General features: G+C 37.5%; 2 pseudogenes; one reads left to right on the forward strand and one right to left on the reverse strand.

Annotated features, from left to right (window-relative positions):
* Positions 1 to 5,803: 5,803 nt before the first annotated feature.
* On the reverse strand, positions 5,804 to 9,199 carry LOC117625386 (annotated as a pseudogene).
* A 943-nt stretch (positions 9,200 to 10,142) lies between these two features.
* LOC117625387 lies at positions 10,143 to 12,223 on the forward strand (annotated as a pseudogene).
* Positions 12,224 to 13,093: the final 870 nt, after the last annotated feature.

Below are 13,093 nucleotides of genomic sequence, written 5' to 3' on the forward strand. Positions count from 1 at the left end.
CATTTCGATGACATTTAATACCATTCCATTATGTTGTATGACAACTATTAAACTGGTTACATACCAATCTACAAGTTGTGTTTGGCTGCATACTGTATGAGAGAAACCAGTTTGGTTTATATATAGTGGCATCTAAAAGGATCAAAGTATACAAGACCGCTTAACTTGGATGAAGAAACATGCATAAAACAACATAGAGATTGATTATTATTGGTGAGCTGCAGGTTAGGCAAGCTACTACTTTCCTTGGGCTCACACATGCGCTGCAGGTTAGGCAAGCTACTACGTACTTTCCTTGGGCTCATGCATGCGCTGCGGGTTAGGCAAGCTAATACTTTTCCTTGGGCTCATGCATGCACTGCAGTTTAGGCAAGTTGCTTATTTCCTTGGGCTCATGCATAATACGCTGCTAATTAATGCGATCTAACATTTCCCTGATTGGTTAATTATTGTAATGAATCTTCTAGGCTAGAACACGGGTGGGCACAACATATAGGTTAGGCAAGCTAATACTTTCCTTGGGCTCATGCATGCACTGCAGGTTAGGCAAGCTATTACTTTCCTTGGGCTCATGCATGTGCTGCAAGTTAGGCAAGCTAATACTTTCCTTGGGCATGCGCTGCAGGTTAGGCAAGCTACTACTTTCCTTGGGCTCATGCATGCGATGCAGGTTAGGCAAGCTACTACGTGCTTTCCTTGGGCTCATGCAGGTTAGGCAAGGTACTACTTTCCTTGGGCTCATGCAGGTTAGGCAAGCTAATACTTTCCTTAGGCTCATGCATGCGCTGCAAGTTAGGCAAGCTAATACTTTCCTTGGGCTCACGCATGCGGTGCAGTTTAGGCTACTACTTTCCTTTGGCTCATGCATGCGCTGCAGGTTAGGCAAGCTACTACGCACTTTCCTTGGGCTCATGTAGGTTAGGCAAGGTACAACTTTCCTTGGGCTCATGCAGGTTAGGCAAGGTACAACTTCCCTTGGGCTCATGCATGCGCTGCAGGTTAGGCAAGCTAATACTTTACTTGGGCTCATGCATGCGCTGCAGGTTAGCCAAGCCACTACTTTCCTTGGGCTCATGCATGCGTTGCAAGTTAGGCAAGCTAATGCTTTCCTTGGGCTCATGCATGCGGTGCAGGTTAGGCAAGCTAATACTTTCCTTGGGCTCATGCATGTGGGGCAGGTTAGGCAAGCTACTACTTTCCTTGGGCTCTTGCATGCGCTGCAGGTTAGGCAAGTTAATACTTGCCTTGGGCTCATGCATGCGCTGCAGTTTAGGCTACTACTTTCCTTGGGCTCATGCATGCGCTGCAGGTTAGGCAAGCTACTACGTACTTTCCTTGGGCTCATGCAGGTTAGGCAAGGTACAACTTTCCTTGGGCTCATGCATGCGTTGCAGGTTAGGCAAGCCACTACTTTCCTTGGGCTCATGCATGCGCTGTAGGTTAGGCAAGCCACTACTTTCCTTGGGATCATGAATGCGCTGCAGGTTAGGCAAGCTAATAATTTCCTTGGGCTCATGCATGCGCTGCAGTTTAGGCAAGCTACTACTTTCCTTGGGCTCATGCATAATGTGCTACTAATTAATGCGTTCTAACATTTCCCTAATCGGTTATTTATTGTAATGAATCGTCTAGTCTAGAACAAGGGTGGGCACAACACACAGATTACCAGGTTGACCACCCCAAGTGTCGCTAAGAGGCCTTCTAGCCGAGCCTGTAAGGAGATACCGTGCGACCTAGAGGTCGGGCACTAATACACCAACACAACTACTGAGATGCCGCATGACTAGAGAGAGAGGATTGATATTCTGACGGATTACCTAAACAATCCCAATCAAGTACCTAGCGGAAAAAAGCATCGATCAGACGGATTACGCAGTTATGGCCTTGGACGAGGTTGTTCACCCGTTTTAGATTTGTTCCTGCAATGGTAGGGTAAAGTTCCCCATTGGCTTGAAAACCATTTGTGGTCAACAAGTCAACTTTCTTTTGTGTATGAGCGTGCTGCTACTAGCAATAAAAACCCTAGCAGACTTCTTAAAAAGAGATAACTTGCGCCCCAAGTTATTGTGAATTTGGGTGAGGAATATCTCCCAAGTAAGTTATTTTCTTACCTCAGACTGGTGAGGACTTCACAATTTTTCACAATACAAAACTGGTAGTTCTGGCCATAATAAGTGATAAGAAAGTGAACTGTTTCAGGTAGAACCGCCTTTTACAAAGCCCGGAAAGGGAAAGACCAACTCTAGAAAAGACAAAAGAGTGTTGGACTTCAATTTCTGCCTAGATAACTGCTTTTGATCCGGATTGGATTGGGTATGTCTGTGCTGGATTGGACCATCAACAACTTCAACCGTTAAGTTTCAGTTGTAAATCGATACCAACATTCGAGTTTGGCAGAGCTTTTATCTATTTCAAGCCCTGGAAGGCTTTTTGAAAGGGCAGAATTGGAGCCTCTTCAGTCTGAAAGGGGCAGAAGTGGCTGGATTTGATGATTACTGAGCTGGAACTGCACTGTAGTACCTATTCTGCTTGATCAGGGCTTTCCAAAAATTTGTTGAGGTTTTCATATTTATAGAAAACCGAACTTTGCTTGATTTGGCTTATGCTGAACCAAATTTATAATGAGAGAAATCTTGCTTTGTAGAAATATTTCTCTAAACTGAACTGAAATTAGAAATTTTGAATTATAGCTGACTTGTTTCTTGTAACTCAATGAGCTTTGGTTACTTCAGTGTTTGAAGGCTTTTGAGATCAAGTGATCATTTTGAGTTTGTCAATTGTGATCTTGAGAGTTTTTGTTTTGATTTATTTTTTGGCTGTCTTCTTTTGATATGTTCACCTCCTCTCATATTTATAGAAAATGCTAGAGTGGGGCTTCTAATCTTTTAATAATGGGCGGCAGATTTTCCAAAAGAAATATATTTTATTTTAAATGTCAAGAAAAGGGGAATTTTATCTTTTCTGGTAGAAAAGCCATCAACAGTTAGTTCTTATGGTGATCACTTCTCTCGTTTTCTTGAAAGAAAACCTAATCCCTTTTTAATCTTTAACTGCCCTTTGTAAGAATGCAGCCTGTCATGATGGTTAGTTTGATTTTCCTAATGAACAACTCTCTACTCCCTACTTATCTCCTTAGAAAATGTAGTCTGCTTATCCCTTGGAAATGACATATGCTCTGGTGTAGAATTTTTCTGTATATAGAAAGGGATTTTGATCTTTTGGCTGCAAAGATTCAAAGAAGTCTTCCTTTTATACCTGCTTTCGTTAACTCTCTGTCAACTCTGCTGTGATAGTTGAAATTTTTGACTTTTTCAAAGTCTAGTAGTGACGTGGGTTTTTCTGAGAAAAGATCTTCCAAAAAAATTTGCTGGCTTGCACTCTGGGATTGAGATCAACGGTGAGAATTTAAAAGCTGGGCCTAGTCCAATTTCTTTAGAAGTTTATCGACATGCTTGGTGACGAATTACCATTTAATTGGTAATTCGATTTATTTATTTTTGTTGTTGTTTTTTTCCTTAAAACTCTGCTATTTTTTGAAAAAGACGTGGGCTTCTTAATGTTCATTGGGCTGCTTTCCGGAGCCAAGGCCCAGTCTTCTGTTTTTCTGTTCCTGGGTCTCTTTGTAAAAAATGGGTTGGTGTGTGGAATTCTCAGGCCCAAACAATACCCCCTTAAGTCTGAATCGTTTTAAAACAGTTTCAGACTCAATGATGCGCACCATTTCCTGCCGTTGCACTAGTGCTCGTCTGCCTATTCAATTGGGCTTCGTGGGGAAATGGGTTCTAACGGCTAATTAAATCCAAGTGAAACTCCTTTCTTCCCACTCTCCCCACGATCTTATTTCTCAGTTTAGAAAAAATTACTGAACTCCATTACTGTTCACCGGCAAACCTAATCTTGTCTCAGCTTTCATTTCTTTCTTGAAACCCTCTGTTTTTTGGCTTGTTCCTTTCAATCCTTCCCTGTTCATCTGAATTCGAAAAAATGTCTTCTCCAAACACTCGTGCCAAGGGTTCTTTTTCTTCACTATCTCCTGCTTATCTCACTGGAGATGGCGTCGACAATCATGCAATAGAATGTCTACCTCTCAGTGGCAAGTGGTGATCAGAAGGACTTATCCTTGGTTCCAACCTGGATTCAGACCATTTGAGAAGGAACCCGAAGAAGAAGTGGCCAGAACATACTTCAGGAAGAAGTTTCTGAGTGTGACATTGCCCCGGGACTTACCTTTTGGAGGTGGGAAGCCTCCCAACTATCACTTGGGGGTAGAAGTGTATCACCCCAACTTCTGTGCCAGGCAACTTGGTTGCCCTCAATTGATCCCACTCAAGTCTTACAAAAACTGCAATCGGGCCACTTCCTAGAGAGACTCAGATGATCTGGAAGTGCACAAGGACTGCAGATGCTCTATGAACAAGATCAACAACAGCGTGGATGCTTTATATCCGTCTTGGGAGCCAAATTCCTGCAGTTCTGCCTAGTTTGATGCTTGGTGGAAGGGTAGATTCCATAGTCTGCCTGCTTCCAGTTCTGCAACCAAAGTGCTTTTTGATGGTTGGGACTCTTGGACTGTCTACGCAGAGGCAGCATCCAAGCAATTCATGGTGCAGATGATCAAGGACATCAATACAAAAGTGATTGAAGGTAGATTTTCAATTTTGCCCTTTCCTATCCTGTTTTATCATATTCTACATGAGTGGAAATTTCTAAGCCCTATTCTGTTTGTTTATGGAAAATCCTTCTATGACAAGGAATATTGGAGGTCAAGATGTAGGCGATACCTGCTGAAGTGATAGCAAAAAATATTGCACAGGCCAAGAAGCATCAAAAAGCTCAGAGGGCAGAACCCACCGGCTCAGAATTGGCTCTCCTTGATGATATGGAGGTAGAACACTTAGCTACTGTTCCTGAGGATGAAGTGGAGGCAGAACACTCCGTTACTGTCCCTAAACCTGAGGTAACTTCTGTTATGTCTAACAATTTGATCAGGCTTAGAACTTTGTGATTGAGCTACTGAACCAGCTTCTAGTGACATGATTTGTACTGGTGTAAATTTTTTTACATCTTTGCTTTGCAAGTATGAAAAGGATTGTTTATGTACTCATGTTATATAGGGAAGGGATGTCAACTTTTTAGTGGGATATCTTTTGTAATTTCAAGTGGGCTCAGACCATTTATCAGATTTAGGTCATTATTACCCTTATCCTCTTATCGGGTCCCTACCAATCAGGAGGAGATACTTCTTTTTTTGGGTAAATACTATAAGGTGTCCCCACATCTTATCGGGTCCCTACCAAGACCGTGGTGGCGGTTTTCTTCCAGCGAGCTTGAAGCAATCGTGACCAATATTGCGTTCAACATAAAGAGTGTCAAAGATCATCCCGTGACAAAAGTTGAGTTACGAAGAAGTCGGTACATAAGTGTATGAGTACTTTTTGTAATCATCGTTCTATGGTGGATTTGTGTTGGACTGAGAAGTCCCGTGAATTTTCCCCAGAGGTGGGGTTTTACCACGTAAAATACACAATCCATTAAAAGGTCATGTATTAGAATCCATTTAAAGTCATTAAATTTTCCCAAATTATAGTAGTTTTCTCTATCACATACGTAAGTCAAAAGTAATGGATAATTTGAATATCTTTATTAAGTAAAGCCCAAACATATCTTAGAAATCAACAGGTCACACTCATTATTTGAAGTTTGAAACATGGACTTATCAAACCCAATAAGGCCCCTCCCATAAGAAGCAAAGCAAGCTCTAGTTCTTTCTTCTTTCTCATACATACAATCCAGACTCATAGGCTCATAGTGGTGCCGGATCAATGAAATAAGAAGCAACACTCTTTCATGACTTTTCCAACATGTGTGAAGCCATCATCTTTTTTGTAGAGGAGATCCACCACTCTTGTTGAATTAAGAACAATTACAAGGATAGGCATTGGCACAGAGGTTGGTCTGAGGAACTCCTCGTTGATATCTTTCCACGAATCCACAATCTGTTTGTTGAAGGCATCAATTATTTCCTGCTCATCTGACACCTCATATTGCTTCCTGTAACAATCAATGGCAGAAGCAACATGCCCTCACTCTTTCTCAAACTGCAAAAATATAATCCAAAATCCAATAACAATAAGAATCTAAAATATTTAATTATTTAGTTGGTTATACATAGCGCATCCATAATTGTAAGAGAAGTCTTTACTAAATTGAATTGAAGTTCCAACTTCTAACTTTTCAAGTAGAATTGAAGTTCTAATAATGACATTCTAATAACATTTTTCTTCTCATAATTCATTTCTAGTGACATTTTTCATGTAGAATTGAAGTTCCAACTTCAAACTTCAAATGAGGATGAAATATAAGAACCGAAAAGTGGACAATGAGAAGCCGGGGAAAAATATTTGGTGTGAGCAAACATTTTTGGCGGAAAAAAGTACAGAAAAAAACTTACAAAATTTTACGGAAGGACCAAAGCAGAAGCATTACTAAATATGTGAGGACTATAAAATTTAGTAACTGTTGAGAGACCAAAGTGAGAATCATGTAATAGTGAACTACAATAGCTGCTTTGTACCTTGCTTGAAACAATGTCATCCATGAGCCTAATAATGGTATTGGAAGCTCTGAGAATTTTAGGGTCATTCAACGACCACTCAAAGGACTCCTTGGTTACAGTGTGTCCAGTGCCAAGTAAAGATATAGTTGTAAGCGTGGTGTTACCAGCAGATGCTGTAGCACGCATATATTCCTCCATGCTGGGGATGTATCCTTCGTGGAACCATTTGGCCTCATCAAAGTAAGCTTTGGCTGCATTTTTCCACTGCATATATGGGACATAAATAATACGTAAATTAATTAAAATAGTGAAAAGTAAATTAATTAAAATAGTGAAAAGTAAATTAAGCTGTGTGTTTAATTGGTTAATTATTACATACTGCTTCTTTTGCATAGTAAGCTCCGTATGCTCTTCCTTCCTTCACCATCTCCTCCTCAATTTCATTGAAAACATTCAAAAGCGTACGGTAGAATATTTGCACCTACTCTGGCAGTTCATCCATGCAATTGACATCCCATCTGTAAATTGCACACACCATATTCATCTGAAGCATATCTGCCAAGCAAAATTAAAATTTGGTTTGGTTTGGTTTTAGATCTATGTCCAAAAAGATTAGCCGTCATTGGGTTTAGTCCACAAGTTTTTGGTTGTAGAAGTAGGTCTTTTGACATTTATTACTTTTTTTGTTGTGTCGATTTTACCTTTTGAGGTAAATAAGGAAAACACATTGAAAATCTAAATTTAATGAATTATTTCATTGTAATTGAATTCCAGAATTTAAATTTTGAATTCTTTCCTTGATAATATTCCTGATATATGGATAAAATACAATTTAATCGATAAAAAGTAAAGACCTACATATTTTACCAATCTATCAGACAAGCACACACATTAAATTATGTACATAACATACATGTAAATAATGTTATTATTAGCAATGAAAAAAACTTAGTGATAAATCGCGTTACCTATAAGTGAAGAACATAAATTAGAAGACTACCTATAAGTCAGATACAAAAAATAGACAAATAAAATTGTATACTAAAAAAAAAGGTACATAAAATACTATTACACATTGTCGAAAATATGAAAAAACATATATATACATATGCAACAGGCAACATGCCATATGACATAAATGATTATTACCCGATTCAAGTCATAAAGGGCAACATTGGAATAAAAAATAATTTTAAAAATAAAAAATAAAAAAATTACACCAGAAAATATTTAAAAAGGAATGTAATTTTATGTGGCACAAAAATCAAAGGACTTAGATCAAAATCACCAAAAAATCCGAAGATTAAACTCTACTCCTCAATAGAAATTTAGATATAAATAAATTTTTCTATTTTATTTACTTATAAAAATTCATCCAACCTTTGAACTGCTTCCGTAAAGATCTCGAGTTCTTCAAATGTACCGAATGCATCGTACATATCATCCATTACTGTTATCAGGGCAACCACTTTCGTGAGAATGTTTCTTCCAACGAGGTATTGAGGCTCAAAATAGACCCCCACAACCCAGAAGTATAACTCCACAATTCTGTCTCTTGCAAAAGGCAGCTTCCTTTTGAAGTCTACTTCTTTCCACCGCCTAATTCATTGCTAATATTAGTTAATGAATTACTAACTTAATTACATGTGCTAATCTCTCAAAATTAAAAGATAACCTACCTAATAATCTCACTGAGCTCCTGTTTGTGGAAAGACTGAACAAGATTGAAATCTGACTTGACAAGTTTTAATAGAGCTTCATTATGTGAAGCTCCATCTTGGTAGATGGACATGAACCGACGGGCGCATAACCTCTCTAGGCTCTTTCGGAGCGGTCTCTCTAGGGCTTGAGCTTTTTGTTCTGCCAGTTGATAGCTTACATGGGTTGTTGCCGACTCCAGATGTTTTGTCGTGAAAACAAGAGCCTTTTCTAGTATATCTTCTCCATGCACCCTCAGATGTGTTGCTTCATAAAAGCTTAGCATTCCCGGCACATCAGCGATTAGGCTTTCCTTGAAGCCTCCATTTTTACTATCTTTGAACTTGTTGAATATTCCTGCTCGATTGTAGCAAATGGACACATAACACATAAATATTAAGAAATAATTTTGGCCAAATTCAATCTCGTTAGATTAATTTCTCTAATAACTTACTACATGAAGCATTATGTCCATGTTGTCTTAGTAGCCGAAAACCAAGGGAAACATTGTATAGGTCACCATCACCATCATCATCATGGAAATGATTTGCAGCATATATATATGTTCCAGTGCTTCTTCTATTTCCTTTGTTGGATTGCATCAATTAGCTTCATCTGATTTGAAAAATCATTTCGACTGGTTGTGAACACTTCCCTCCTCACTGCTAGTTTTAGTCCATCAACTTCGTCTTCCTTATGGGCATAATTTATCTGTACGTTAAATGGGCAAAATACATGTCAAATTTCTTTTGGAACAAAAAAAAAAAAAAAACATGCATTTAGTTATTGAAACAGTGTGTAGGATATATAAATTACAATGTCTTCAGAATCAAAATTGATAAACTGATCCCCCCAAATGCTCGGTTGGTAGTTTGCTGTCCGTCGAACAATTTGATCAGGCTTAGGATTTTTTGATTGAGATGCTGAACCAGCTTCTTGCGACATGATTTGTACTGGTGTAAAAGAATTTCAGATCTTTTGCTTTGCAAATATGGAAACATTGTTTATGTACTATTTATAGGGAAGGGATCGTATGTTTAAGGTTCTCCCTTATCTCTTATCCGCGGGGCCGGCCAATTAGGAAGATATGGTCTTTATGTGCCCTTGCTCTTGTGGGACATCTTTTGTAATCTAAACTGACTCTCGACCATTTGTTGGAAACAATCAGAATGTTGTATAATATAATAGAATATATTGTTAGAAAATTATAATATTTATATTTAATTTTTTAATAATTGAATGGAAATTAAATTGTGGGACCTGTGACTTTAAGTACGTGACTTTTATGAATTGATATGTATTCATTGGGAATAGTCATGCTCTTAACCGAGGAAAAATAAAATATTATTTATTTTGTTTTTGAATAAAATAATAATACTTTATGTGAAAAATTGCAATATGAAAAGACACATTAGTTGATATTTTTCAGTCACATCTTTTCTGATTAGAGGCCTAGTTGCCTATAAATAGAGAAGGTTCTACAACATTTCATTCATCCAATTGTCATCCAACAATAGTAGTTTTTAGAGCATTCATAGCATTATATTTTCAGAAATATAGTGAGTTAGTAAGAGAGAATTCATATACAAGTTTGAGTTCGCTTTTCTTGGGGATTGTAGTGCTACTTCAACAAGAAGTCGATCGTTGTATCCTGAGAGACGTTTGTCAAGAAAATCCTAAAAGCACCTGTGAGGGGGCAATTTCGTCTTAAAGAGATAGAACTAAGTTCTAGACTCGATCATCTATAAAGTATTCTTAGCATCATGTAAGAATCTTCTCTCTTGAAACTGCTCTAATTTTTGTTCCAAATACAATTCTAGAGACGTGGTAGTGGTTGCAACTGAGGTGATCTATTTTTTTTTTTTTGGTTCAGTTAATGCTATAGATTATGTGCCGGTAAGACTTTGGCGTTTGAGGTATACAAGCTATTAGCTGAATGAAACACCTTGGCCTTTGGTTTCTTTCACTTTGTGGTTGCTGGAGGAGCCGACTATTGGTGGATATGTTTCTCTTTCAGTCTCCTTGATGTCGAACTAGACACTGTGTGTGGGACAAATGAAGAAGGTACCCGGTTTTCCAATTCTTTTGATGTGGCAAACGAAAGCACTATGTATGGTTATGTTGATTTCTCCTGGAAGATCACAAGGTTCTTAAACATTGAATCAGAAGCAGCATTAAGGAAGAATATGAAAATCGTAGATCAATTTGTTTATAAATTAATCAAAGACAAGATTGAAACAATTCATAATTCAGAAGATAAGCTACGAGCTGTGAGTTACCTTCTAGGTCATGTTTGTCCTGGATTGAATTAATTTCATGTTATTATTGATTAATATAATTGAATGAATGGCAGTTGAAGAAAGTAGACATTGTCTAAAGGTTTTTGGCATCGGAAGAGACTGATCCAAAGTACTTGCGAGACATATGGTCCTCAGCCTCATTGCAGCCGGAAAAGACACAACGGCTAGCAGTCTTACATGGTTTATTTACATGCTCTGCGAGCATCCTCATATACAAGAAAAGATTTCACAGGAAGTTAGAGAAGCAACAAATCTGAAAGATAATTCAAGCATTGATGAGCTTGTAGACAACCTTACTGATGAGGCCCTTGAGAAAATGCAATATCTCCTTGCAGTTTTGAATGAGACAACCAGGCTGTACCCTGCTTTTCCACTAGTAATTCTAATTCAAACACAATTGCAAGGCTAAGCTGATATAAACAACATTGTCTGCTGACCTTTCTGAATTTGAATCTTTACAATTACTTTTAACAAGTTTGTTTGATGCTATCATAGAATCAGGCCCGGCCCTGAGGCAGGGCGAGAAGGGCTACTGCCCTAGGCCCCATCTCAAGGGGGGGCCACAAAATATTTAATTTTTTATTATTTTTTTTAAAAGTTGCTTTTAAAATTGTTTTTAAATATGAGGTACAGTAGTATACTAGGTCTAGAGTATATATAAGAAGCTAACATCAAGATTTCTGAAGTTCCATCTTGCATTAATGGGTTCTCTTTGATTTTATTCAAACCAAATCTATGTTCAAATCCACTAGCGTTAAGAAATATGGCTTCATTTTTTTTATATTAATGATGATTGATGAGTTGATGTTCTTATTATAAATGTATCAAATGGACTATTTTTTGGGAAAAAAAAAAACGACAGTGGTTGACTTTGGAAGGAGTAATTTGTGGTTGATATAATTAACATATATTGTTCTACCCCTCTTTCTTCCTTTGGTGCATTCTACTACTTAAAATGTCATATTTTTCTTCCAATCTCTTTCAAAAAATTTTCGTTGGGTTCAATCATATTGCTTTATATATAAATTTTTTATACTTTTCCACAAGTAAAACGAATTTTTTTAAGGCCTAATTTTTGTTACTAGTTGTAAAAGGTCTACTCTATATACACACGTATAAATCAAAAGAAATATTTTTATTTATAAGTAGTTTTGCATTTATAGGGCCTTCTTTTTAACTTTGCCCTGGGCCACCAAAATCTCAAGGCCGGCCATGCGTAGAATGGGAAGGTTTGTCTTTCTGATGATACCTGGCTAAATGGATATTTAGTGTCAAAACAGGTGATGTGGTGGCATACCATGCTTATGGCATGGGCAGGATGAAATATATATATATATGGGGTGATGATGCAGAAGAATTTCGGCCAGAGAGATGGCTTGATGAAAATGGTCTTTTCCAACAAGAAAGCCCTTTCAAATTCACAGCCTTCAGTGTAAGAAATAAATTAATGTTGATATGATCAGTAACACATGCCACATTTTATTAAAACATGCACAAAGGATGAGCAGACTTATAAATTATGGGGAATTCTAAATAAATTTGTTGTTTTTAACAGGCGGGTCCAAGGATTTGTGTAGGTAAAGATGGAACAGTGGACTGTGGAGCTGTATATGAAAATCCTGCACCAGTCACACCAAATCCAAAATGTTGGTGCGAGTCCATGCTATGAGATTGGCATCAGCTATTCCATGCGACAAGAAATCTGACGGTATAATTATCAACTATAATAGGATCAGCCTCGGTGCTTTTCCCAGAAACAACTGTTGGCAGCTTTGCAATCTTCTAATAGGAATCAAAGTTCTGAACTTGCAAGATAACAAAATCAACCTGCCATATTGACACAGAAAAAATCCCATTAACAAGAGATTCTGAGGGGAAAATTTTCATATACCCAAACCTTGTGAAGCAGAAATTATCACCAAATCACAAACTCTCTTGTCTAAATGTTTTCTCGAGTAAATAAACATACAAAACAGAGACTTTTTTTTTTTTTTTTTTAAAAACATTTTTAACTCTTTAAGTGATTATTATTACGCCAGAAATCATACCTGGAATGTCTTTTATGCCATGGAATATTGCTTCTGCAGGTCATATGATCATATCTATACTAAGAATTCCGGCTTTCTTAATTCCTAACACTTTTTCAAAACACATGGCAATATGACCACCTACCCCTTGACAAAAATCCCTCAAAGAAGCAGGGAAAGGCCTCTAGTTTTCCAAAAGCACCACTACATGGGCGGAACCACACTAAGGGCTACAGTGGGCTGTAGCCTAGTGTGGTTTTTTCAGAAAAAAATAAATAAAACCTATATATTTAATTTATTTTCAATATTAGCCCAATCAGTGGCGCTGTACAGATTACCTTATTTCTATTTTCAACATTTAATTAAATGTAAAAAGTAAAATGACAAAGACATTTACTTAAGTTTACAATGTAAATAAGGAAGTATTCCCCGTTTGGATTCAAATAAAAATACTAGAAAATCAAATTCCCACAAAATCAAAATATATGAAAAATCGATTTTAATGCAAAATA

Source organism: Prunus dulcis, chromosome 4 (genome assembly GCF_902201215.1).
Source record: "Prunus dulcis chromosome 4, ALMONDv2, whole genome shotgun sequence".
Taxonomy (NCBI): Eukaryota; Viridiplantae; Streptophyta; class Magnoliopsida; order Rosales; family Rosaceae; genus Prunus; species Prunus dulcis.